At 46.5% G+C, this 22,729-nt stretch overlaps 10 non-coding genes across 10 annotated transcripts; all 10 read right to left on the bottom strand.

Moving 5' to 3' along the window:
- Window positions 1–1,764: 1,764 nt before the first annotated feature.
- On the bottom strand, window positions 1,765–1,955 carry LOC130310675 (U2 spliceosomal RNA). The gene has a single exon (XR_008859165.1). It is a non-coding gene; the product is annotated as a U2 spliceosomal RNA (small nuclear RNA).
- Window positions 1,956–4,052: 2,097 nt separating this feature from the next.
- Window positions 4,053–4,243, bottom strand: LOC130310674 (U2 spliceosomal RNA). The gene has a single exon (XR_008859164.1). It is a non-coding gene; the product is annotated as a U2 spliceosomal RNA (small nuclear RNA).
- A 2,090-nt stretch (window positions 4,244–6,333) lies between these two features.
- LOC130310673 (U2 spliceosomal RNA) lies at window positions 6,334–6,524 on the bottom strand. The gene has a single exon (XR_008859163.1). It is a non-coding gene; the product is annotated as a U2 spliceosomal RNA (small nuclear RNA).
- Window positions 6,525–8,614: 2,090 nt separating this feature from the next.
- On the bottom strand, window positions 8,615–8,805 carry LOC130310672 (U2 spliceosomal RNA). Its single transcript, XR_008859162.1, has one exon. It is a non-coding gene; the product is annotated as a U2 spliceosomal RNA (small nuclear RNA).
- Window positions 8,806–10,885: 2,080 nt separating this feature from the next.
- LOC130310705 (U2 spliceosomal RNA) lies at window positions 10,886–11,076 on the bottom strand. The gene has a single exon (XR_008859193.1). It is a non-coding gene; the product is annotated as a U2 spliceosomal RNA (small nuclear RNA).
- Window positions 11,077–13,159: 2,083 nt separating this feature from the next.
- Window positions 13,160–13,350, bottom strand: LOC130310702 (U2 spliceosomal RNA). Its single transcript, XR_008859190.1, has one exon. It is a non-coding gene; the product is annotated as a U2 spliceosomal RNA (small nuclear RNA).
- A 2,089-nt stretch (window positions 13,351–15,439) lies between these two features.
- On the bottom strand, window positions 15,440–15,630 carry LOC130310704 (U2 spliceosomal RNA). The gene has a single exon (XR_008859192.1). It is a non-coding gene; the product is annotated as a U2 spliceosomal RNA (small nuclear RNA).
- Window positions 15,631–17,713: 2,083 nt separating this feature from the next.
- On the bottom strand, window positions 17,714–17,904 carry LOC130310694 (U2 spliceosomal RNA). Its single transcript, XR_008859183.1, has one exon. It is a non-coding gene; the product is annotated as a U2 spliceosomal RNA (small nuclear RNA).
- Window positions 17,905–19,993: 2,089 nt separating this feature from the next.
- On the bottom strand, window positions 19,994–20,184 carry LOC130310682 (U2 spliceosomal RNA). Its single transcript, XR_008859172.1, has one exon. It is a non-coding gene; the product is annotated as a U2 spliceosomal RNA (small nuclear RNA).
- Window positions 20,185–22,269: 2,085 nt separating this feature from the next.
- On the bottom strand, window positions 22,270–22,460 carry LOC130310671 (U2 spliceosomal RNA). Its single transcript, XR_008859161.1, has one exon. It is a non-coding gene; the product is annotated as a U2 spliceosomal RNA (small nuclear RNA).
- Between the last annotated feature and the right edge of the window lie 269 nt (window positions 22,461–22,729).

Genomic DNA, 22,729 nt, shown 5'->3' with positions numbered 1-22,729 from the left:
ATGCCGAGGGCGCGGAACTCTATGTGCTCTATCCACCTCCAGTTCATGTGAGGAGCAAGAGGGAAGCACAGCTTTGAGGAGGGAGCGGACATAATCAGGAATATCAGCAGGCTGCACTGATTCAGGTACCCCTCTCAATTTAATATTATTGCGCCGACTCCTGTCTTCTAAATCGGCAACTTTGGCTTTAAGTGTAGTGACTTCTTCCTCCAGATCATAATGAGAGTCTATGAGGGCATTATGTGACTCAGAAAACTCCCCAAATTTAGTTTCCACATGATCCACTCCACCTCCCAGCTCATCAATAGTGGCGCTCAAAGGTGATATCATTTTATTCATGTCTAGGAGGAATGTCTGTCTGAGTGCCAGTAACATAGCTTTCATGGAAGTATCAGTGAGCGTTTGACCAGTGACAGACAGTTTAGTGAGAAGGCTGTCATCTCCTGTGGCATGAGAGTCCGAAAGTCCCCCGTCACATACCTCCATAGAAGGTGCCGAAGGAGATGTACATCGTCTCTGCGTAGCTGGGCTGGTGGAGGGAGACGCTGCTGCGAAGCCCTGTGCTTCTGGAGCCCGGGATCTCAGGGAACCAGTGTTGCTGACATCTTCAGAGCTACGTGTAGACTCCCTTAGCTGTTCCGGTGTCCGAGCCCCTGCATCGCACTGTGATGATCCGCCATGCAGGGCAGGATCTGAAAGCGAGCGCCGCGGCGCTGATGAGGCAGGAGACTGAGGGTTGCCACGTCCGGATGTGCGTAAGCTAGTGGAGGAGGCCGCGATTCCCGGGTCGGCGCCATCTTGGGCACACATCGCCGTGCGGGTAAAACAGAATTTAGCCAGCGGTCCCGGTTTATTAACCTTCCGTCTTCTCCCCGGCATGTCAGGAGGTGTTATCGATGTAGAGGGTGGGGAAAGGAACGGCGTCTTTGCGGTATCTTAGTCGGTAGATAGGCCCTATGGACGGAGCTCACTCTCTATGCGGCCAGTCTCCTCGGCTGCCAGGCCACGCCCCCTGGAGCAGGTTTAGATACAGTCTAAAGTATAGATCTCAAAGTCTGTGCACAGAATTTAGCAAGGGCCTCGCACCTTCTGATGCATCAGGTAGGTGCACAATAGCATAGCCTAACCCTCTGTACTTTGGTCTATATTGATGCGGGACATAGACAGCCAGCTGATGACCAATCCATTAGTGCAATGGATGGCTGGAAGCATTTGTCTTTGCCTTTGCAATACCACAGAAGCAATGCATGGTCAATGTACAGCAATGACACACCTGTGTGAACAGCCAGGAGACCCCCCCCCCCATGTTATGTTACATAGTTACATAGTTAGTACGGTCGAAAAAAGACATATGTCCATCAAGTTCAACCAGGGAATTAAGGGGTAGGGGTGTGGCGCGATATTGGGGAAGGGATGAGATTTTATATTTCTTCATAAGCATTAATCTTATTTTGTCAATTAGGAACATTCAGCACCCACCCGCTATCAAGGCAGCTGCCTATTATGTCATGCCCTACCTGCACAGGTGTGCTGGCTACTCAAATGATCCAATTAAGGAGGCCATTTAGTCAGCAGCAGCAGAAGTCCTGTGCCTGGACGCTCCAACAGCGGCCAGACACAAGCAGAAGCAGCAGAAGCAGCAGCAGCAGCAGCACCACCTTTTGTTTTTTGGCTGCAGCAGCAAGGCCCACAGGGCTGGCTAGCTGGCTAGCCAGCAAGCAGGTAGCAATGAAAGTAGGAATCTTTCTTTTTAACCCTGTAAGGGGGTGGTGCACTGTACCCGAAGATACTGCCATATCGGGTCAATGCATAGGGCGACGGAAGCAAGCTTCGAAATCGGCCCCCGTTCTCAAAAATCCATTTAATATATGGTCCCCAGATAGGGGACGTATCAGATATTAAACTGATAAGAACAGATACTACACTTGATCTTAGCCAAAAGGCCGAGAAGCGATAACCGTGAAAGGGGCGGGCCCAACAAGGTCCCCTTCATGGGCACTATCACTGCTTGCTGTCAGGGAGGCTGCCAGACAATTTTCCATGCACACTCTGGGCTGGGGGGCAGTCAACCACCAGTACACACAGCAGAACCTAAACCCATACCATTATTGCTAAGCAGCAAGACAGGGGCCCATTGCACTCCCACGGGGCCTTTTTAAATGCAATCCATAACCCGGATTTGCCAGGAACCCTTCTTACTCCTCCTACTTGCATGTGACACTGGGCTTAGGATCTGCATAGGAAACACACACACAAGCACACACCTACCTTTGTTGCCTGCAGATGCCTCCTTGGCTGTCCCCAAACGGTATCAAACCAACACCCACGGGAAGCTGTAAGCATAGAGGACATGCCTGCACCCCATTGGACTTACCTGTGTGGGTTAAATCCGGGTTATTTGACAACCTATGGCGGTGATGGTTCTGCTCAGGCAGAGCAGTGCTGATGCTCCTCATAAAGCTGTCGCTGCTGTGAAGGTTCTAGGTGACATCACAAATCCCTATGGTTACATACTCAACAAAGCTGGGTTGTTGTTGTTTACACTCTGCAAGGCCTGTGGAAGTGAGTGACATCATAGCACTGTAGTTCTGAGGGTTCTAGATGGATGCAACAATCTCCTGTTGCTTCTATGAAGGCCATAATAGACGACATCACCAAACAGCTCCATAGTCACATACACAGCAAAGGAGAGATGTTGTTTACACCTAGTGATGTCAGTGGTATTGAGTGACATCACAGCACAGTGCTAAGGCTCCTGGGCCTGGACACAGCAGCGGCTGCAATATCTCAACGGAGAATACGTTTATATATATGTGTGTGTGTGCGCGTATATATATATATATATATATATATATATATATATATATATATATATATTTCTCCGCCGAAATCACTTTTAAACCCATTTCCACCTTTTTTTCCCTTCTCTTCCTCTTACTTTTTTTTCACGTTTTTTTACGTTTTTCTCCTTTTCGCCTCTTTTCTGGGCGTATTATTCTTCTTTTTCTTCTTTTTTTTCGTCTAATGCATACCCCATCAGTGCAGCAATGCTTATTCAATACCGCCAGCAGATGGAGACACTGGGGGATAATTTTCTAAGGATTTATACTGATTTTTCCTGTCTGAATTTGTCGCACAGAAAGTTGCAGGCCAAATATGTGTGACATTTCTGCGACTTTAGCTTCTAGAGCATTTTTACAACATTATACATAGGTGCTGAATACATAAAAAGCGACTGTTCAGCGACAGACAAGTCGCATCGGCTGAAAGTAGGCCAGAATGTCAGTCCATGTTGGAGCAGGTTTAGATACAGTCTAAAGTATAGATCTCAAAGTCTGTGCACAGAATTTAGCAAGGGCCTCGCACCTTCTGATGCATCAGGTAGGTGCACAATAGCATAGCCTAACCCTCCTGTACTTTGGTCTATATTGATGCGGGACATAGACAGCCAGCTGATGACCAATCCATTAGTGCAATGGATGGCTGGAAGCATTTGTCTTTGCCTTTGCAATACCACAGAAGCAATGCATGGTCAATGTACAGCAATGACACACCTGTGTGAACAGCCAGGAGACCCCCCCCCCCCCCCATGTTATGTTACATAGTTACATAGTTAGTACGGTCGAAAAAAGACATATGTCCATCAAGTTCAACCAGGGAATTAAGGGGTAGGGGTGTGGCGCGAAAATATTGGGGAAGGGATGAGATTTTATATTTCTTCATAAGCATTAATCTTATTTTGTCAATTAGGAACATTCAGCACCCACCCGCTATCAAGGCAGCTGCCTATCATGTCATGCCCTACCTGCACAGGTGTGCTGGCTACTCAAATGATCCAATTAAGGAGGCCATTTAGTCAGCAGCAGCAGAAGTCCTGTGCCTGGACGCTCCAACAGCGGCCAGACACAAGCAGAAGCAGCAGAAGCAGCAGCAGCAGCAGCACCACCTTTTGTTTTTTGGCTGCAGCAGCAAGGCCCACAGGGCTGGCTAGCTGGCTAGCCAGCAAGCAGGTAGCAATGAAAGTAGGAATCTTTCTTTTTAACCCTGTAAGGGGGTGGTGCACTGTACCCGAAGATACTGCCATATCGGGTCAATGCATAGGGCGACGGAAGCAAGCTTCGAAATCGGCCCCCGTTCTCAAAAATCCATTTAATATATGGTCCCCAGATAGGGGACGTATCAGATATTAAACTGATAAGAACAGATACTACACTTGATCTTAGCCAAAAGGCCGAGAAGCGATAACCGTGAAAGGGGCGGGCCCAACAAGGTCCCCTTCATGGGCACTATCACTGCTTGCTGTCAGGGAGGCTGCCAGACAATTTTCCATGCACACTCTGGGCTGGGGGGCAGTCAACCACCAGTACACACAGCAGAACCTAAACCCATACCATTATTGCTAAGCAGCAAGACAGGGGCCCATTGCACTCCCACGGGGCCTTTTTAAATGCAATCCATAACCCGGATTTGCCAGGAACCCTTCTTACTCCTCCTACTTGCATGTGACACTGGGCTTAGGATCTGCATAGGAAACACACACACAAGCACACACCTACCTTTGTTGCCTGCAGATGCCTCCTTGGCTGTCCCCAAACGGTATCAAACCAACACCCACGGGAAGCTGTAAGCATAGAGGACATGCCTGCACCCCATTGGACTTACCTGTGTGGGTTAAATCCGGGTTATTTGACAACCTATGGCGGTGATGGTTCTGCTCAGGCAGAGCAGTGCTGATGCTCCTCATAAAGCTGTCGCTGCTGTGAAGGTTCTAGGTGACATCACAAATCCCTATGGTTACATACACAACAAAGCTGGGTTGTTGTTGTTTACACTCTGCAAGGCCTGTGGAAGTGAGTGACATCATAGCACTGTAGTTCTGAGGGTTCTAGATGGATGCAACAATCTCCTGTTGCTTCTATGAAGGCCATAATAGACGACATCACCAAACAGCTCCATAGTCACATACACAGCAAAGGAGAGATGTTGTTTACACCTAGTGATGTCAGTGGTATTGAGTGACATCACAGCACAGTGCTAAGGCTCCTGGGCCTGGACACAGCAGCGGCTGCAATATCTCAACGGAGAATACGTTTATATATATGTGTGTGTGTGCGCGTATATATATATATATATATATATATATATATATATATATATATATTTCTCCGCCGAAATCACTTTTAAACCCATTTCCACCTTTTTTTCCCTTCTCTTCCTCTTACTTTTTTTTCACGTTTTTTTACGTTTTTCTCCTTTTCGCCTCTTTTCTGGGCGTATTATTCTTCTTTTTCTTCTTTTTTTTCGTCTAATGCATACCCCATCAGTGCAGCAATGCTTATTCAATACCGCCAGCAGATGGAGACACTGGGGGATAATTTTCTAAGGATTTATACTGATTTTTCCTGTCTGAATTTGTCGCACAGAAAGTTGCAGGCCAAATATGTGTGACATTTCTGCGACTTTAGCTTCTAGAGCATTTTTACAACATTATACATAGGTGCTGAATACATAAAAAGCGACTGTTCAGCGACAGACAAGTCGCATCGGCTGAAAGTAGGCCAGAATGTCAGTCCATGTTGGAGCAGGTTTAGATACAGTCTAAAGTATAGATCTCAAAGTCTGTGCACAGAATTTAGCAAGGGCCTCGCACCTTCTGATGCATCAGGTAGGTGCACAATAGCATAGCCTAACCCTCTGTACTTTGGTCTATATTGATGCGGGACATAGACAGCCAGCTGATGACCAATCCATTAGTGCAATGGATGGCTGGAAGCATTTGTCTTTGCCTTTGCAATACCACAGAAGCAATGCATGGTCAATGTACAGCAATGACACACCTGTGTGAACAGCCAGGAGACCCCCCCCCCCCCCCCATGTTATGTTACATAGTTACATAGTTAGTACGGTCGAAAAAAGACATATGTCCATCAAGTTCAACCAGGGAATTAAGGGGTAGGGGTGTGGCGCGATATTGGGGAAGGGATGAGATTTTATATTTCTTCATAAGCATTAATCTTATTTTGTCAATTAGGAACATTCAGCACCCACCCGCTATCAAGGCAGCTGCCTATCATGTCATGCCCTACCTGCACAGGTGTGCTGGCTACTCAAATGATCCAATTAAGGAGGCCATTTAGTCAGCAGCAGCAGAAGTCCTGTGCCTGGACGCTCCAACAGCGGCCAGACACAAGCAGAAGCAGCAGAAGCAGCAGCAGCAGCAGCACCACCTTTTGTTTTTTGGCTGCAGCAGCAAGGCCCACAGGGCTGGCTAGCTGGCTAGCCAGCAAGCAGGTAGCAATGAAAGTAGGAATCTTTCTTTTTAACCCTGTAAGGGGGTGGTGCACTGTACCCGAAGATACTGCCATATCGGGTCAATGCATAGGGCGACGGAAGCAAGCTTCGAAATCGGCCCCCGTTCTCAAAAATCCATTTAATATATGGTCCCCAGATAGGGGACGTATCAGATATTAAACTGATAAGAACAGATACTACACTTGATCTTAGCCAAAAGGCCGAGAAGCGATAACCGTGAAAGGGGCGGGCCCAACAAGGTCCCCTTCATGGGCACTATCACTGCTTGCTGTCAGGGAGGCTGCCAGACAATTTTCCATGCACACTCTGGGCTGGGGGGGCAGTCAACCACCAGTACACACAGCAGAACCTAAACCCATACCATTATTGCTAAGCAGCAAGACAGGGGCCCATTGCACTCCCACGGGGCCTTTTTAAATGCAATCCATAACCCGGATTTGCCAGGAACCCTTCTTACTCCTCCTACTTGCATGTGACACTGGGCTTAGGATCTGCATAGGAAACACACACACAAGCACACACCTACCTTTGTTGCCTGCAGATGCCTCCTTGGCTGTCCCCAAACGGTATCAAACCAACACCCACGGGAAGCTGTAAGCATAGAGGACATGCCTGCACCCCATTGGACTTACCTGTGTGGGTTAAATCCGGGTTATTTGACAACCTATGGCGGTGATGGTTCTGCTCAGGCAGAGCAGTGCTGATGCTCCTCATAAAGCTGTCGCTGCTGTGAAGGTTCTAGGTGACATCACAAATCCCTATGGTTACATACACAACAAAGCTGGGTTGTTGTTGTTTACACTCTGCAAGGCCTGTGGAAGTGAGTGACATCATAGCACTGTAGTTCTGAGGGTTCTAGATGGATGCAACAATCTCCTGTTGCTTCTATGAAGGCCATAATAGACGACATCACCAAACAGCTCCATAGTCACATACACAGCAAAGGAGAGATGTTGTTTACACCTAGTGATGTCAGTGGTATTGAGTGACATCACAGCACAGTGCTAAGGCTCCTGGGCCTGGACACAGCAGCGGCTGCAATATCTCAACGGAGAATACGTTTATATATATGTGTGTGTGTGCGCGTATATATATATATATATATATATATATATATATATATATATATATATTTCTCCGCCGAAATCACTTTTAAACCCATTTCCACCTTTTTTTCCCTTCTCTTCCTCTTACTTTTTTTTCACGTTTTTTTACGTTTTTCTCCTTTTCGCCTCTTTTCTGGGCGTATTATTCTTCTTTTTCTTCTTTTTTTTTCGTCTAATGCATACCCCATCAGTGCAGCAATGCTTATTCAATACCGCCAGCAGATGGAGACACTGGGGGATAATTTTCTAAGGATTTATACTGATTTTTCCTGTCTGAATTTGTCGCACAGAAAGTTGCAGGCCAAATATGTGTGACATTTCTGCGACTTTAGCTTCTAGAGCATTTTTACAACATTATACATAGGTGCTGAATACATAAAAAGCGACTGTTCAGCGACAGACAAGTCGCATCGGCTGAAAGTAGGCCAGAATGTCAGTCCATGTTGGAGCAGGTTTAGATACAGTCTAAAGTATAGATCTCAAAGTCTGTGCACAGAATTTAGCAAGGGCCTCGCACCTTCTGATGCATCAGGTAGGTGCACAATAGCATAGCCTAACCCTCTGTACTTTGGTCTATATTGATGCGGGACATAGACAGCCAGCTGATGACCAATCCATTAGTGCAATGGATGGCTGGAAGCATTTGTCTTTGCCTTTGCAATACCACAGAAGCAATGCATGGTCAATGTACAGCAATGACACACCTGTGTGAACAGCCAGGAGACCCCCCCCCCCCATGTTATGTTACATAGTTACATAGTTAGTACGGTCGAAAAAAGACATATGTCCATCAAGTTCAACCAGGGAATTAAGGGGTAGGGGTGTGGCGCGATATTGGGGAAGGGATGAGATTTTATATTTCTTCATAAGCATTAATCTTATTTTGTCAATTAGGAACATTCAGCACCCACCCGCTATCAAGGCAGCTGCCTATCATGTCATGCCCTACCTGCACAGGTGTGCTGGCTACTCAAATGATCCAATTAAGGAGGCCATTTAGTCAGCAGCAGCAGAAGTCCTGTGCCTGGACGCTCCAACAGCGGCCAGACACAAGCAGAAGCAGCAGAAGCAGCAGCAGCAGCAGCACCACCTTTTGTTTTTTGGCTGCAGCAGCAAGGCCCACAGGGCTGGCTAGCTGGCTAGCCAGCAAGCAGGTAGCAATGAAAGTAGGAATCTTTCTTTTTAACCCTGTAAGGGGGTGGTGCACTGTACCCGAAGATACTGCCATATCGGGTCAATGCATAGGGCGACGGAAGCAAGCTTCGAAATCGGCCCCCGTTCTCAAAAATCCATTTAATATATGGTCCCCAGATAGGGGACGTATCAGATATTAAACTGATAAGAACAGATACTACACTTGATCTTAGCCAAAAGGCCGAGAAGCGATAACCGTGAAAGGGGCGGGCCCAACAAGGTCCCCTTCATGGGCACTATCACTGCTTGCTGTCAGGGAGGCTGCCAGACAATTTTCCATGCACACTCTGGGCTGGGGGGCAGTCAACCACCAGTACACACAGCAGAACCTAAACCCATACCATTATTGCTAAGCAGCAAGACAGGGGCCCATTGCACTCCCACGGGGCCTTTTTAAATGCAATCCATAACCCGGATTTGCCAGGAACCCTTCTTACTCCTCCTACTTGCATGTGACACTGGGCTTAGGATCTGCATAGGAAACACACACACAAGCACACACCTACCTTTGTTGCCTGCAGATGCCTCCTTGGCTGTCCCCAAACGGTATCAAACCAACACCCACGGGAAGCTGTAAGCATAGAGGACATGCCTGCACCCCATTGGACTTACCTGTGTGGGTTAAATCCGGGTTATTTGACAACCTATGGCGGTGATGGTTCTGCTCAGGCAGAGCAGTGCTGATGCTCCTCATAAAGCTGTCGCTGCTGTGAAGGTTCTAGGTGACATCACAAATCCCTATGGTTACATACACAACAAAGCTGGGTTGTTGTTGTTTACACTCTGCAAGGCCTGTGGAAGTGAGTGACATCATAGCACTGTAGTTCTGAGGGTTCTAGATGGATGCAACAATCTCCTGTTGCTTCTATGAAGGCCATAATAGACGACATCACCAAACAGCTCCATAGTCACATACACAGCAAAGGAGAGATGTTGTTTACACCTAGTGATGTCAGTGGTATTGAGTGACATCACAGCACAGTGCTAAGGCTCCTGGGCCTGGACACAGCAGCGGCTGCAATATCTCAACGGAGAATACGTTTATATATATGTGTGTGTGTGCGCGTATATATATATATATATATATATATATATATATATATATTTCTCCGCCGAAATCACTTTTAAACCCATTTCCACCTTTTTTTCCCTTCTCTTCCTCTTACTTTTTTTTCACGTTTTTTTACGTTTTTCTCCTTTTCGCCTCTTTTCTGGGCGTATTATTCTTCTTTTTCTTCTTTTTTTTCGTCTAATGCATACCCCATCAGTGCAGCAATGCTTATTCAATACCGCCAGCAGATGGAGACACTGGGGGATAATTTTCTAAGGATTTATACTGATTTTTCCTGTCTGAATTTGTCGCACAGAAAGTTGCAGGCCAAATATGTGTGACATTTCTGCGACTTTAGCTTCTAGAGCATTTTTACAACATTATACATAGGTGCTGAATACATAAAAAGCGACTGTTCAGCGACAGACAAGTCGCATCGGCTGAAAGTAGGCCAGAATGTCAGTCCATGTTGGAGCAGGTTTAGATACAGTCTAAAGTATAGATCTCAAAGTCTGTGCACAGAATTTAGCAAGGGCCTCGCACCTTCTGATGCATCAGGTAGGTGCACAATAGCATAGCCTAACCCTCTGTACTTTGGTCTATATTGATGCGGGACATAGACAGCCAGCTGATGACCAATCCATTAGTGCAATGGATGGCTGGAAGCATTTGTCTTTGCCTTTGCAATACCACAGAAGCAATGCATGGTCAATGTACAGCAATGACACACCTGTGTGAACAGCCAGGAGACCCCCCCCCCCCCATGTTATGTTACATAGTTACATAGTTAGTACGGTCGAAAAAGACATATGTCCATCACGTTCAACCAGGGAATTAAGGGGTAGGGGTGTGGCGCGATATTGGGGAAGGGATGAGATTTTATATTTCTTCATAAGCATTAATCTTATTTTGTCAATTAGGAACATTCAGCACCCACCCGCTATCAAGGCAGCTGCCTATCATGTCATGCCCTACCTGCACAGGTGTGCTGGCTACTCAAATGATCCAATTAAGGAGGCCATTTAGTCAGCAGCAGCAGAAGTCCTGTGCCTGGACGCTCCAACAGCGGCCAGACACAAGCAGAAGCAGCAGAAGCAGCAGCAGCAGCAGCACCACCTTTTGTTTTTTGGCTGCAGCAGCAAGGCCCACAGGGCTGGCTAGCTGGCTAGCCAGCAAGCAGGTAGCAATGAAAGTAGGAATCTTTCTTTTTAACCCTGTAAGGGGGTGGTGCACTGTACCCGAAGATACTGCCATATCGGGTCAATGCATAGGGCGACGGAAGCAAGCTTCGAAATCGGCCCCCGTTCTCAAAAATCCATTTAATATATGGTCCCCAGATAGGGGACGTATCAGATATTAAACTGATAAGAACAGATACTACACTTGATCTTAGCCAAAAGGCCGAGAAGCGATAACCGTGAAAGGGGCGGGCCCAACAAGGTCCCCTTCATGGGCACTATCACTGCTTGCTGTCAGGGAGGCTGCCAGACAATTTTCCATGCACACTCTGGGCTGGGGGGCAGTCAACCACCAGTACACACAGCAGAACCTAAACCCATACCATTATTGCTAAGCAGCAAGACAGGGGCCCATTGCACTCCCACGGGGCCTTTTTAAATGCAATCCATAACCCGGATTTGCCAGGAACCCTTCTTACTCCTCCTACTTGCATATGACACTGGGCTTAGGATCTGCATAGGAAACACACACACAAGCACACACCTACCTTTGTTGCCTGCAGATGCCTCCTTGGCTGTCCCCAAACGGTATCAAACCAACACCCACGGGAAGCTGTAAGCATAGAGGACATGCCTGCACCCCATTGGACTTACCTGTGTGGGTTAAATCCGGGTTATTTGACAACCTATGGCGGTGATGGTTCTGCTCAGGCAGAGCAGTGCTGATGCTCCTCATAAAGCTGTCGCTGCTGTGAAGGTTCTAGGTGACATCACAAATCCCTATGGTTACATACACAACAAAGCTGGGTTGTTGTTGTTTACACTCTGCAAGGCCTGTGGAAGTGAGTGACATCATAGCACTGTAGTTCTGAGGGTTCTAGATGGATGCAACAATCTCCTGTTGCTTCTATGAAGGCCATAATAGACGACATCACCAAACAGCTCCATAGTCACATACACAGCAAAGGAGAGATGTTGTTTACACCTAGTGATGTCAGTGGTATTGAGTGACATCACAGCACAGTGCTAAGGCTCCTGGGCCTGGACACAGCAGCGGCTGCAATATCTCAACGGAGAATACGTTTATATATATGTGTGTGTGTGCGCGTATATATATATATATATATATATATATATATATATATATATATATATAAATTTCTCCGCCGAAATCACTTTTAAACCCATTTCCACCTTTTTTTCCCTTCTCTTCCTCTTACTTTTTTTTCACGTTTTTTTACGTTTTTCTCCTTTTCGCCTCTTTTCTGGGCGTATTATTCTTCTTTTTCTTCTTTTTTTTCGTCTAATGCATACCCCATCAGTGCAGCAATGCTTATTCAATACCGCCAGCAGATGGAGACACTGGGGGATAATTTTCTAAGGATTTATACTGATTTTTCCTGTCTGAATTTGTCGCACAGAAAGTTGCAGGCCAAATATGTGTGACATTTCTGCGACTTTAGCTTCTAGAGCATTTTTACAACATTATACATAGGTGCTGAATACATAAAAAGCGACTGTTCAGCGACAGACAAGTCGCATCGGCTGAAAGTAGGCCAGAATGTCAGTCCATGTTGGAGCAGGTTTAGATACAGTCTAAAGTATAGATCTCAAAGTCTGTGCACAGAATTTAGCAAGGGCCTCGCACCTTCTGATGCATCAGGTAGGTGCACAATAGCATAGCCTAACCCTCTGTACTTTGGTCTATATTGATGCGGGACATAGACAGCCAGCTGATGACCAATCCATTAGTGCAATGGATGGCTGGAAGCATTTGTCTTTGCCTTTGCAATACCACAGAAGCAATGCATGGTCAATGTACAGCAATGACACACCTGTGTGAACAGCCAGGAGACCCCCCCCCCCATGTTATGTTACATAGTTACATAGTTAGTACGGTCGAAAAAAGACATATGTCCATCAAGTTCAACCAGGGAATTAAGGGGTAGGGGTGTGGCGCGATATTGGGGAAGGGATGAGATTTTATATTTCTTCATAAGCATTAATCTTATTTTGTCAATTAGGAACATTCAGCACCCACCCGCTATCAAGGCAGCTGCCTATCATGTCATGCCCTACCTGCACAGGTGTGCTGGCTACTCAAATGATCCAATTAAGGAGGCCATTTAGTCAGCAGCAGCAGAAGTCCTGTGCCTGGACGCTCCAACAGCGGCCAGACGCAAGCAGAAGCAGCAGAAGCAGCAGCAGCAGCAGCACCACCTTTTGTTTTTTGGCTGCAGCAGCAAGGCCCACAGGGCTGGCTAGCCAGCAAGCAGGTAGCAATGAAAGTAGGAATCTTTCTTTTTAACCCTGTAAGGGGGTGGTGCACTGTACCCAAAGATACTGCCATATCGGGTCAATGCATAGGGCGACGGAAGCAAGCTTCGAAATCGGCCCCCGTTCTCAAAAATCCATTTAATATATGGTCCCCAGATAGGGGACGTATCAGATATTAAACTGATAAGAACAGATACTACACTTGATCTTAGCCAAAAGGCCGAGAAGCGATAACCGTGAAAGGGGCGGGCCCAACAAGGTCCCCTTCATGGGCACTATCACTGCTTGCTGTCAGGGAGGCTGCCAGACAATTTTCCATGCACACTCTGGGCTGGGGGGCAGTCAACCACCAGTACACACAGCAGAACCTAAACCCATACCATTATTGCTAAGCAGCAAGACAGGGGCCCATTGCACTCCCACGGGGCCTTTTTAAATGCAATCCATAACCCGGATTTGCCAGGAACCCTTCTTACTCCTCCTACTTGCATGTGACACTGGGCTTAGGATCTGCATAGGAAACACACACACAAGCACACACCTACCTTTGTTGCCTGCAGATGCCTCCTTGGCTGTCCCCAAACGGTATCAAACCAACACCCACGGGAAGCTGTAAGCATAGAGGACATGCCTGCACCCCATTGGACTTACCTGTGTGGGTTAAATCCGGGTTATTTGACAACCTATGGCGGTGATGGTTCTGCTCAGGCAGAGCAGTGCTGATGCTCCTCATAAAGCTGTCGCTGCTGTGAAGGTTCTAGGTGACATCACAAATCCCTATGGTTACATACACAACAAAGCTGGGTTGTTGTTGTTTACACTCTGCAAGGCCTGTGGAAGTGAGTGACATCATAGCACTGTAGTTCTGAGGGTTCTAGATGGATGCAACAATCTCCTGTTGCTTCTATGAAGGCCATAATAGACGACATCACCAAACAGCTCCATAGTCACATACACAGCAAAGGAGAGATGTTGTTTACACCTAGTGATGTCAGTGGTATTGAGTGACATCACAGCACAGTGCTAAGGCTCCTGGGCCTGGACACAGCAGCGGCTGCAATATCTCAACGGAGAATACGTTTATATATATGTGTGTGTGTGCGCGTATATATATATATATATATATATATATATATATATATATATATATATTTCTCCGCCGAAATCACTTTTAAACCCATTTCCACCTTTTTTTCCCTTCTCTTCCTCTTACTTTTTTTTCACGTTTTTTTACGTTTTTCTCCTTTTCGCCTCTTTTCTGGGCGTATTATTCTTCTTTTTCTTCTTTTTTTTCGTCTAATGCATACCCCATCAGTGCAGCAATGCTTATTCAATACCGCCAGCAGATGGAGACACTGGGGGATAATTTTCTAAGGATTTATACTGATTTTTCCTGTCTGAATTTGTCGCACAGAAAGTTGCAGGCCAAATATGTGTGACATTTCTGCGACTTTAGCTTCTAGAGCATTTTTACAACATTATACATAGGTGCTGAATACATAAAAAGCGACTGTTCAGCGACAGACAAGTCGCATCGGCTGAAAGTAGGCCAGAATGTCAGTCCATGTTGGAGCAGGTTTAGATACAGTCTAAAGTATAGATCTCAAAGTCTGTGCACAGAATTTAGCAAGGGCCTCGCACCTTCTGATGCATCAGGTAGGTGCACAATAGCATAGCCTAACCCTCTGTACTTTGGTCTATATTGATGCGGGACATAGACAGCCAGCTGATGACCAATCCATTAGTGCAATGGATGGCTGGAAGCATTTGTCTTTGCCTTTGCAATACCACAGAAGCAATGCATGGTCAATGTACAGCAATGACACACCTGTGTTAACAGCCAGGAGACCCCCCCCCCCCCATGTTATGTTACATAGTTACATAGTTAGTACGGTCGAAAAAAGACATATGTCCATCAAGTTCAACCAGGGAATTAAGGGGTAGGGGTGTGGCGCGATATTGGGGAAGGGATGAGATTTTATATTTCTTCATAAGCATTAATCTTATTTTGTCAATTAGGAACATTCAGCACCCACCCGCTATCAAGGCAGCTGCCTATCATGTCATGCCCTACCTGCACAGGTTTGCTGGCTACTCAAATGATCCAATTAAGGAGGCCATTTAGTCAGCAGCAGCAGAAGTCCTGTGCCTGGACGCTCCAACAGCGGCCAGACACAAGCAGAAGCAGCAGAAGCAGCAGCAGCAGCAGCACCACCTTTTGTTTTTTGGCTGCAGCAGCAAGGCCCACAGGGCTGGCTAGCTGGCTAGCCAGCAAGCAGGTAGCAATGAAAGTAGGAATCTTTCTTTTTAACCCTGTAAGGGGGTGGTGCACTGTACCCGAAGATACTGCCATATCGGGTCAATGCATAGGGCGACGGAAGCAAGCTTCGAAATCGGCCCCCGTTCTCAAAAATCCATTTAATATATGGTCCCCAGATAGGGGACGTATCAGATATTAAACTGATAAGAACAGATACTACACTTGATCTTAGCCAAAAGGCCGAGAAGCGATAACCGTGAAAGGGGCGGGCCCAACAAGGTCCCCTTCATGGGCACTATCACTGCTTGCTGTCAGGGAGGCTGCCAGACAATTTTCCATGCACACTCTGGGCTGGGGGGCAGTCAACCACCAGTACACACAGCAGAACCTAAACCCATACCATTATTGCTAAGCAGCAAGACAGGGGCCCATTGCACTCCCACGGGGCCTTTTTAAATGCAATCCATAACCCGGATTTGCCAGGAACCCTTCTTACTCCTCCTACTTGCATGTGACACTGGGCTTAGGATCTGCATAGGAAACACACACACAAGCACACACCTACCTTTGTTGCCTGCAGATGCCTCCTTGGCTGTCCCCAAACGGTATCAAACCAACACCCACGGGAAGCTGTAAGCATAGAGGACATGCCTGCACCCCATTGGACTTACCTGTGTGGGTTAAATCCGGGTTATTTGACAACCTATGGCGGTGATGGTTCTGCTCAGGCAGAGCAGTGCTGATGCTCCTCATAAAGCTGTCGCTGCTGTGAAGGTTCTAGGTGACATCACAAATCCCTATGGTTACATACACAACAAAGCTGGGTTGTTGTTGTTTACACTCTGCAAGGCCTGTGGAAGTGAGTGACATCATAGCACTGTAGTTCTGAGGGTTCTAGATGGATGCAACAATCTCCTGTTGCTTCTATGAAGGCCATAATAGACGACATCACCAAACAGCTCCATAGTCACATACACAGCAAAGGAGAGATGTTGTTTACACCTAGTGATGTCAGTGGTATTGAGTGACATCACAGCACAGTGCTAAGGCTCCTGGGCCTGGACACAGCAGCGGCTGCAATATCTCAACGGAGAATACGTTTATATATATGTGTGTGTGTGCGCGTATATATATATATATATATATATATATATATATATATATATATTTCTCCGCCGAAATCACTTTTAAACCCATTTCCACCTTTTTTTCCCTTCTCTTCCTCTTACTTTTTTTTCACGTTTTTTTACGTTTTTCTCCTTTTCGCCTCTTTTCTGGGCGTATTATTCTTCTTTTTCTTCTTTTTTTTCGTCTAATGCATACCCCATCAGTGCAGCAATGCTTATTCAATACCGCCAGCAGATGGAGACACTGGGGGATAATTTTCTAAGGATTTATACTGATTTTTCCTGTCTGAATTTGTCGCACAGAAAGTTGCAGGCCAAATATGTGTGACATTTCTGCGACTTTAGCTTCTAGAGCATTTTTACAACATTATACATAGGTGCTGAATACATAAAAAGCGACTGTTCAGCGACAGACAAGTCGCATCGGCTGAAAGTAGGCCAGAATGTCAGTCCATGTTGGAGCAGGTTTAGATACAGTCTAAAGTATAGATCTCAAAGTCTGTGCACAGAATTTAGCAAGGGCCTCGCACCTTCTGATGCATCAGGTAGGTGCACAATAGCATAGCCTAACCCTCTGTACTTTGGTCTATATTGATGCGGGACATAGACAGCCAGCTGATGACCAATCCATTAGTGCAATGGATGGCTGGAAGCATTTGTCTTTGCCTTTGCAATACCACAGAAGCAATGCATGGTCAATGTACAGCAATGACACACCTGTGTGAACAGCCAGGAGACCCCCCCCCCCATGTTATGTTACATAGTTACATAGTTAGTACGGTCGAAAAAAGACATATGTCCATCAAGTTCAACCAGGGAATTAAGGGGTAGGGGTGTGGCGCGATATTGGGGAAGGGATGAGATTTTATATTTCTTCATAAGCATTAATCTTATTTTGTCAATTAGGAACATTCAGCACCCACCCGCTATCAAGGCAGCTGCCTATCATGTCATGCCCTACCTGCACAGGTGTGCTGGCTACTCAAATGATCCAATTAAGGAGGCCATTTAGTCAGCAGCAGCAGAAGTCCTGTGCCTGGACGCTCCAACAGCGGCCAGACACAAGCAGAAGCAGCAGAAGCAGCAGCAGCAGCAGCACCACCTTTTGTTTTTTGGCTGCAGCAGCAAGGCCCACAGGGCTGGCTAGCTGGCTAGCCAGCAAGCAGGTAGCAATGAAAGTAGGAATCTTTCTTTTTAACCCTGTAAGGGGGTGGTGCACTGTACCCGAAGATACTGCCATATCGGGTCAATGCATAGGGCGACGGAAGCAAGCTTCGAAATCGGCCCCCGTTCTCAAAAATCCATTTAATATATGGTCCCCAGATAGGGGACGTATCAGATATTAAACTGATAAGAACAGATACTACACTTGATCTTAGCCAAAAGGCCGAGAAGCGATAACCGTGAAAGGGGCGGGCCCAACAAGGTCCCCTTCATGGGCACTATCACTGCTTGCTGTCAGGGAGGCTGCCAGACAATTTTCCATGCACACTCTGGGCTGGGGGGCAGTCAACCACCAGTACACACAGCAGAACCTAAACCCATACCATTATTGCTAAGCAGCAAGACAGGGGCCCATTGCACTCCCACGGGGCCTTTTTAAATGCAATCCATAACCCGGATTTGCCAGGAACCCTTCTTACTCCTCCTACTTGCATGTGACACTGGGCTTAGGATCTGCATAGGAAACACACACACAAGCACACACCTACCTTTGTTGCCTGCAGATGCCTCCTTGGCTGTCCCCAAACGGTATCAAACCAACACCCACGGGAAGCTGTAAGCATAGAGGACATGCCTGCACCCCATTGGACTTACCTGTGTGGGTTAAATCCGGGTTATTTGACAACCTATGGCGGTGATGGTTCTGCTCAGGCAGAGCAGTGCTGATGCTCCTCATAAAGCTGTCGCTGCTGTGAAGGTTCTAGGTGACATCACAAATCCCTATGGTTACATACACAACAAAGCTGGGTTGTTGTTGTTTACACTCTGCAAGGCCTGTGGAAGTGAGTGACATCATAGCACTGTAGTTCTGAGGGTTCTAGATGGATGCAACAATCTCCTGTTGCTTCTATGAAGGCCATAATAGACGACATCACCAAACAGCTCCATAGTCACATACACAGCAAAGGAGAGATGTTGTTTACACCTAGTGATGTCAGTGGTATTGAGTGACATCACAGCACAGTGCTAAGGCTCCTGGGCCTGGACACAGCAGCGGCTGCAATATCTCAACGGAGAATACGTTTATATATATGTGTGTGTGTGCGCGTATATATATATATATATATATATATATATATATATATATATATATATATTTCTCCGCCGAAATCACTTTTAAACCCATTTCCACCTTTTTTTCCCTTCTCTTCCTCTTACTTTTTTTTCACGTTTTTTTACGTTTTTCTCCTTTTCGCCTCTTTTCTGGGCGTATTATTCTTCTTTTTCTTCTTTTTTTTCGTCTAATGCATACCCCATCAGTGCAGCAATGCTTATTCAATACCGCCAGCAGATGGAGACACTGGGGGATAATTTTCTAAGGATTTATACTGATTTTTCCTGTCTGAATTTGTCGCACAGAAAGTTGCAGGCCAAATATGTGTGACATTTCTGCGACTTTAGCTTCTAGAGCATTTTTACAACATTATACATAGGTGCTGAATACATAAAAAGCGACTGTTCAGCGACAGACAAGTCGCATCGGCTGAAAGTAGGCCAGAATGTCAGTCCATGTTGGAGCAGGTTTAGATACAGTCTAAAGTATAGATCTCAAAGTCTGTGCACAGAATTTAGCAAGGGCCTCGCACCTTCTGATGCATCAGGTAGGTGCACAATAGCATAGCCTAACCCTCTGTACTTTGGTCTATATTGATGCGGGACATAGACAGCCAGCTGATGACCAATCCATTAGTGCAATGGATGGCTGGAAGCATTTGTCTTTGCCTTTGCAATACCACAGAAGCAATGCATGGTCAATGTACAGCAATGACACACCTGTGTGAACAGCCAGGAGACCCCCCCCCCCCCCATGTTATGTTACATAGTTACATAGTTAGTACGGTCGAAAAAAGACATATGTCCATCAAGTTCAACCAGGGAATTAAGGGGTAGGGGTGTGGCGCGATATTGGGGAAGGGATGAGATTTTATATTTCTTCATAAGCATTAATCTTATTTTGTCAATTAGGAACATTCAGCACCCACCCGCTATCAAGGCAGCTGCCTATCATGTCATGCCCTACCTGCACAGGTGTGCTGGCTACTCAAATGATCCAATTAAGGAGGCCATTTAGTCAGCAGCAGCAGAAGTCCTGTGCCTGGACGCTCCAACAGCGGCCAGACACAAGCAGAAGCAGCAGAAGCAGCAGCAGCAGCACCACCTTTTGTTTTTTGGCTGCAGCAGCAAGGCCCACAGGGCTGGCTAGCTGGCTAGCCAGCAAGCAGGTAGCAATGAAAGTAGGAATCTTTCTTTTTAACCCTGTAAGGGGGTGGTGCACTGTACCCGAAGATACTGCCATATCGGGTCAATGCATAGGGCGACGGAAGCAAGCTTCGAAATCGGCCCCCGTTCTCAAAAATCCATTTAATATATGGTCCCCAGATAGGGGACGTATCAGATATTAAACTGATAAGAACAGATACTACACTTGATCTTAGCCAAAAGGCCGAGAAGCGATAACCGTGAAAGGGGCGGGCCCAACAAGGTCCCCTTCATGGGCACTATCACTGCTTGCTGTCAGGGAGGCTGCCAGACAATTTTCCATGCACACTCTGGGCTGGGGGGCAGTCAACCACCAGTACACACAGCAGAACCTAAACCCATACCATTATTGCTAAGCAGCAAGACAGGGGCCCATTGCACTCCCACGGGGCCTTTTTAAATGCAATCCATAACCCGGATTTGCCAGGAACCCTTCTTACTCCTCCTACTTGCATGTGACACTGGGCTTAGGATCTGCATAGGAAACACACACACAAGCACACACCTACCTTTGTTGCCTGCAGATGCCTCCTTGGCTGTCCCCAAACGGTATCAAACCAACACCCACGGGAAGCTGTAAGCATAGAGGACATGCCTGCACCCCATTGGACTTACCTGTGTGGGTTAAATCCGGGTTATTTGACAACCTATGGCGGTGATGGTTCTGCTCAGGCAGAGCAGTGCTGATGCTCCTCATAAAGCTGTCGCTGCTGTGAAGGTTCTAGGTGACATCACAAATCCCTATGGTTACATACACAACAAAGCTGGGTTGTTGTTGTTTACACTCTGCAAGGCCTGTGGAAGTGAGTGACATCATAGCACTGTAGTTCTGAGGGTTCTAGATGGATGCAACAATCTCCTGTTGCTTCTATGAAGGCCATAATAGACGACATCACCAAACAGCTCCATAGTCACATACACAGCAAAGGAGAGATGTTGTTTACACCTAGTGATGTCAGTGGTATTGAGTGACATCACAGCACAGTGCTAAGGCTCCTGGGCCTGGACACAGCAGCGGCTGCAATATCTCAACGGAGAATACGTTTATATATATGTGTGTGTGTGCGCGTATATATATATATATATATATATATATATATATATATATATATATTTCTCCGCCGAAATCACTTTTAAACCCATTTCCACCTTTTTTTCCCTTCTCTTCCTCTTACTTTTTTTTCACGTTTTTTTACGTTTTTCTCCTTTTCGCCTCTTTTCTGGGCGTATTATTCTTCTTTTTCTTCTTTTTTTTCGTCTAATGCATACCCCATCAGTGCAGCAATGCTTATTCAATACCGCCAGCAGATGGAGACACTGGGGGATAATTTTCTAAGGATTTATACTGATTTTTCCTGTCTGAATTTGTCGCACAGAAAGTTGCAGGCCAAATATGTGTGACATTTCTGCGACTTTAGCTTCTAGAGCATTTTTACAACATTATACATAGGTGCTGAATACATAAAAAGCGACTGTTCAGCGACAGACAAGTCGCATCGGCTGAAAGTAGGCCAGAATGTCAGTCCATGTTGGAGCAGGTTTAGATACAGTCTAAAGTATAGATCTCAAAGTCTGTGCACAGAATTTAGCAAGGGCCTCGCACCTTCTGATGCATCAGGTAGGTGCACAATAGCATAGCCTAACCCTCTGTACTTTGGTCTATATTGATGCGGGACATAGACAGCCAGCTGATGACCAATCCATTAGTGCAATGGATGGCTGGAAGCATTTGTCTTTGCCTTTGCAATACCACAGAAGCAATGCATGGTCAATGTACAGCAATGACACACCTGTGTGAACAGCCAGGAGACCCCCCCCCCCATGTTATGTTACATAGTTACATAGTTAGTACGGTCGAAAAAAGACATATGTCCATCAAGTTCAACCAGGGAATTAAGGGGTAGGGGTGTGGCGCGATATTGGGGAAGGGATGAGATTTTATATTTCTTCATAAGCATTAATCTTATTTTGTCAATTAGGAACATTCAGCACCCACCCGCTATCAAGGCAGCTGCCTATCATGTCATGCCCTACCTGCACAGGTGTGCTGGCTACTCAAATGATCCAATTAAGGAGGCCATTTAGTCAGCAGCAGCAGAAGTCCTGTGCCTGGACGCTCCAACAGCGGCCAGACACAAGCAGAAGCAGCAGAAGCAGCAGCAGCAGCAGCACCACCTTTTGTTTTTTGGCTGCAGCAGCAAGGCCCACAGGGCTGGCTAGCTGGCTAGCCAGCAAGCAGGTAGCAATGAAAGTAGGAATCTTTCTTTTTAACCCTGTAAGGGGGTGGTGCACTGTACCCGAAGATACTGCCATATCGGGTCAATGCATAGGGCGACGGAAGCAAGCTTCGAAATCGGCCCCCGTTCTCAAAAATCCATTTAATATATGGTCCCCAGATAGGGGACGTATCAGATATTAAACTGATAAGAACAGATACTACACTTGATCTTAGCCAAAAGGCCGAGAAGCGATAACCGTGAAAGGGGCGGGCCCAACAAGGTCCCCTTCATGGGCACTATCACTGCTTGCTGTCAGGGAGGCTGCCAGACAATTTTCCATGCACACTCTGGGCTGGGGGGCAGTCAACCACCAGTACACACAGCAGAACCTAAACCCATACCATTATTGCTAAGCAGCAAGACAGGGGCCCATTGCACTCCCACGGGGCCTTTTTAAATGCAATCCATAACCCGGATTTGCCAGGAACCCTTCTTACTCCTCCTACTTGCATGTGACACTGG

This window comes from Hyla sarda, unplaced genomic scaffold (genome assembly GCF_029499605.1).
Source record: "Hyla sarda isolate aHylSar1 unplaced genomic scaffold, aHylSar1.hap1 scaffold_1591, whole genome shotgun sequence".
Lineage (NCBI taxonomy): Eukaryota > Metazoa > Chordata > Amphibia > Anura > Hylidae > Hyla > Hyla sarda.
Note: the sequence above shows the minus strand (reverse complement) of the source record. Positions and strands in the feature narration are given on the sequence as shown.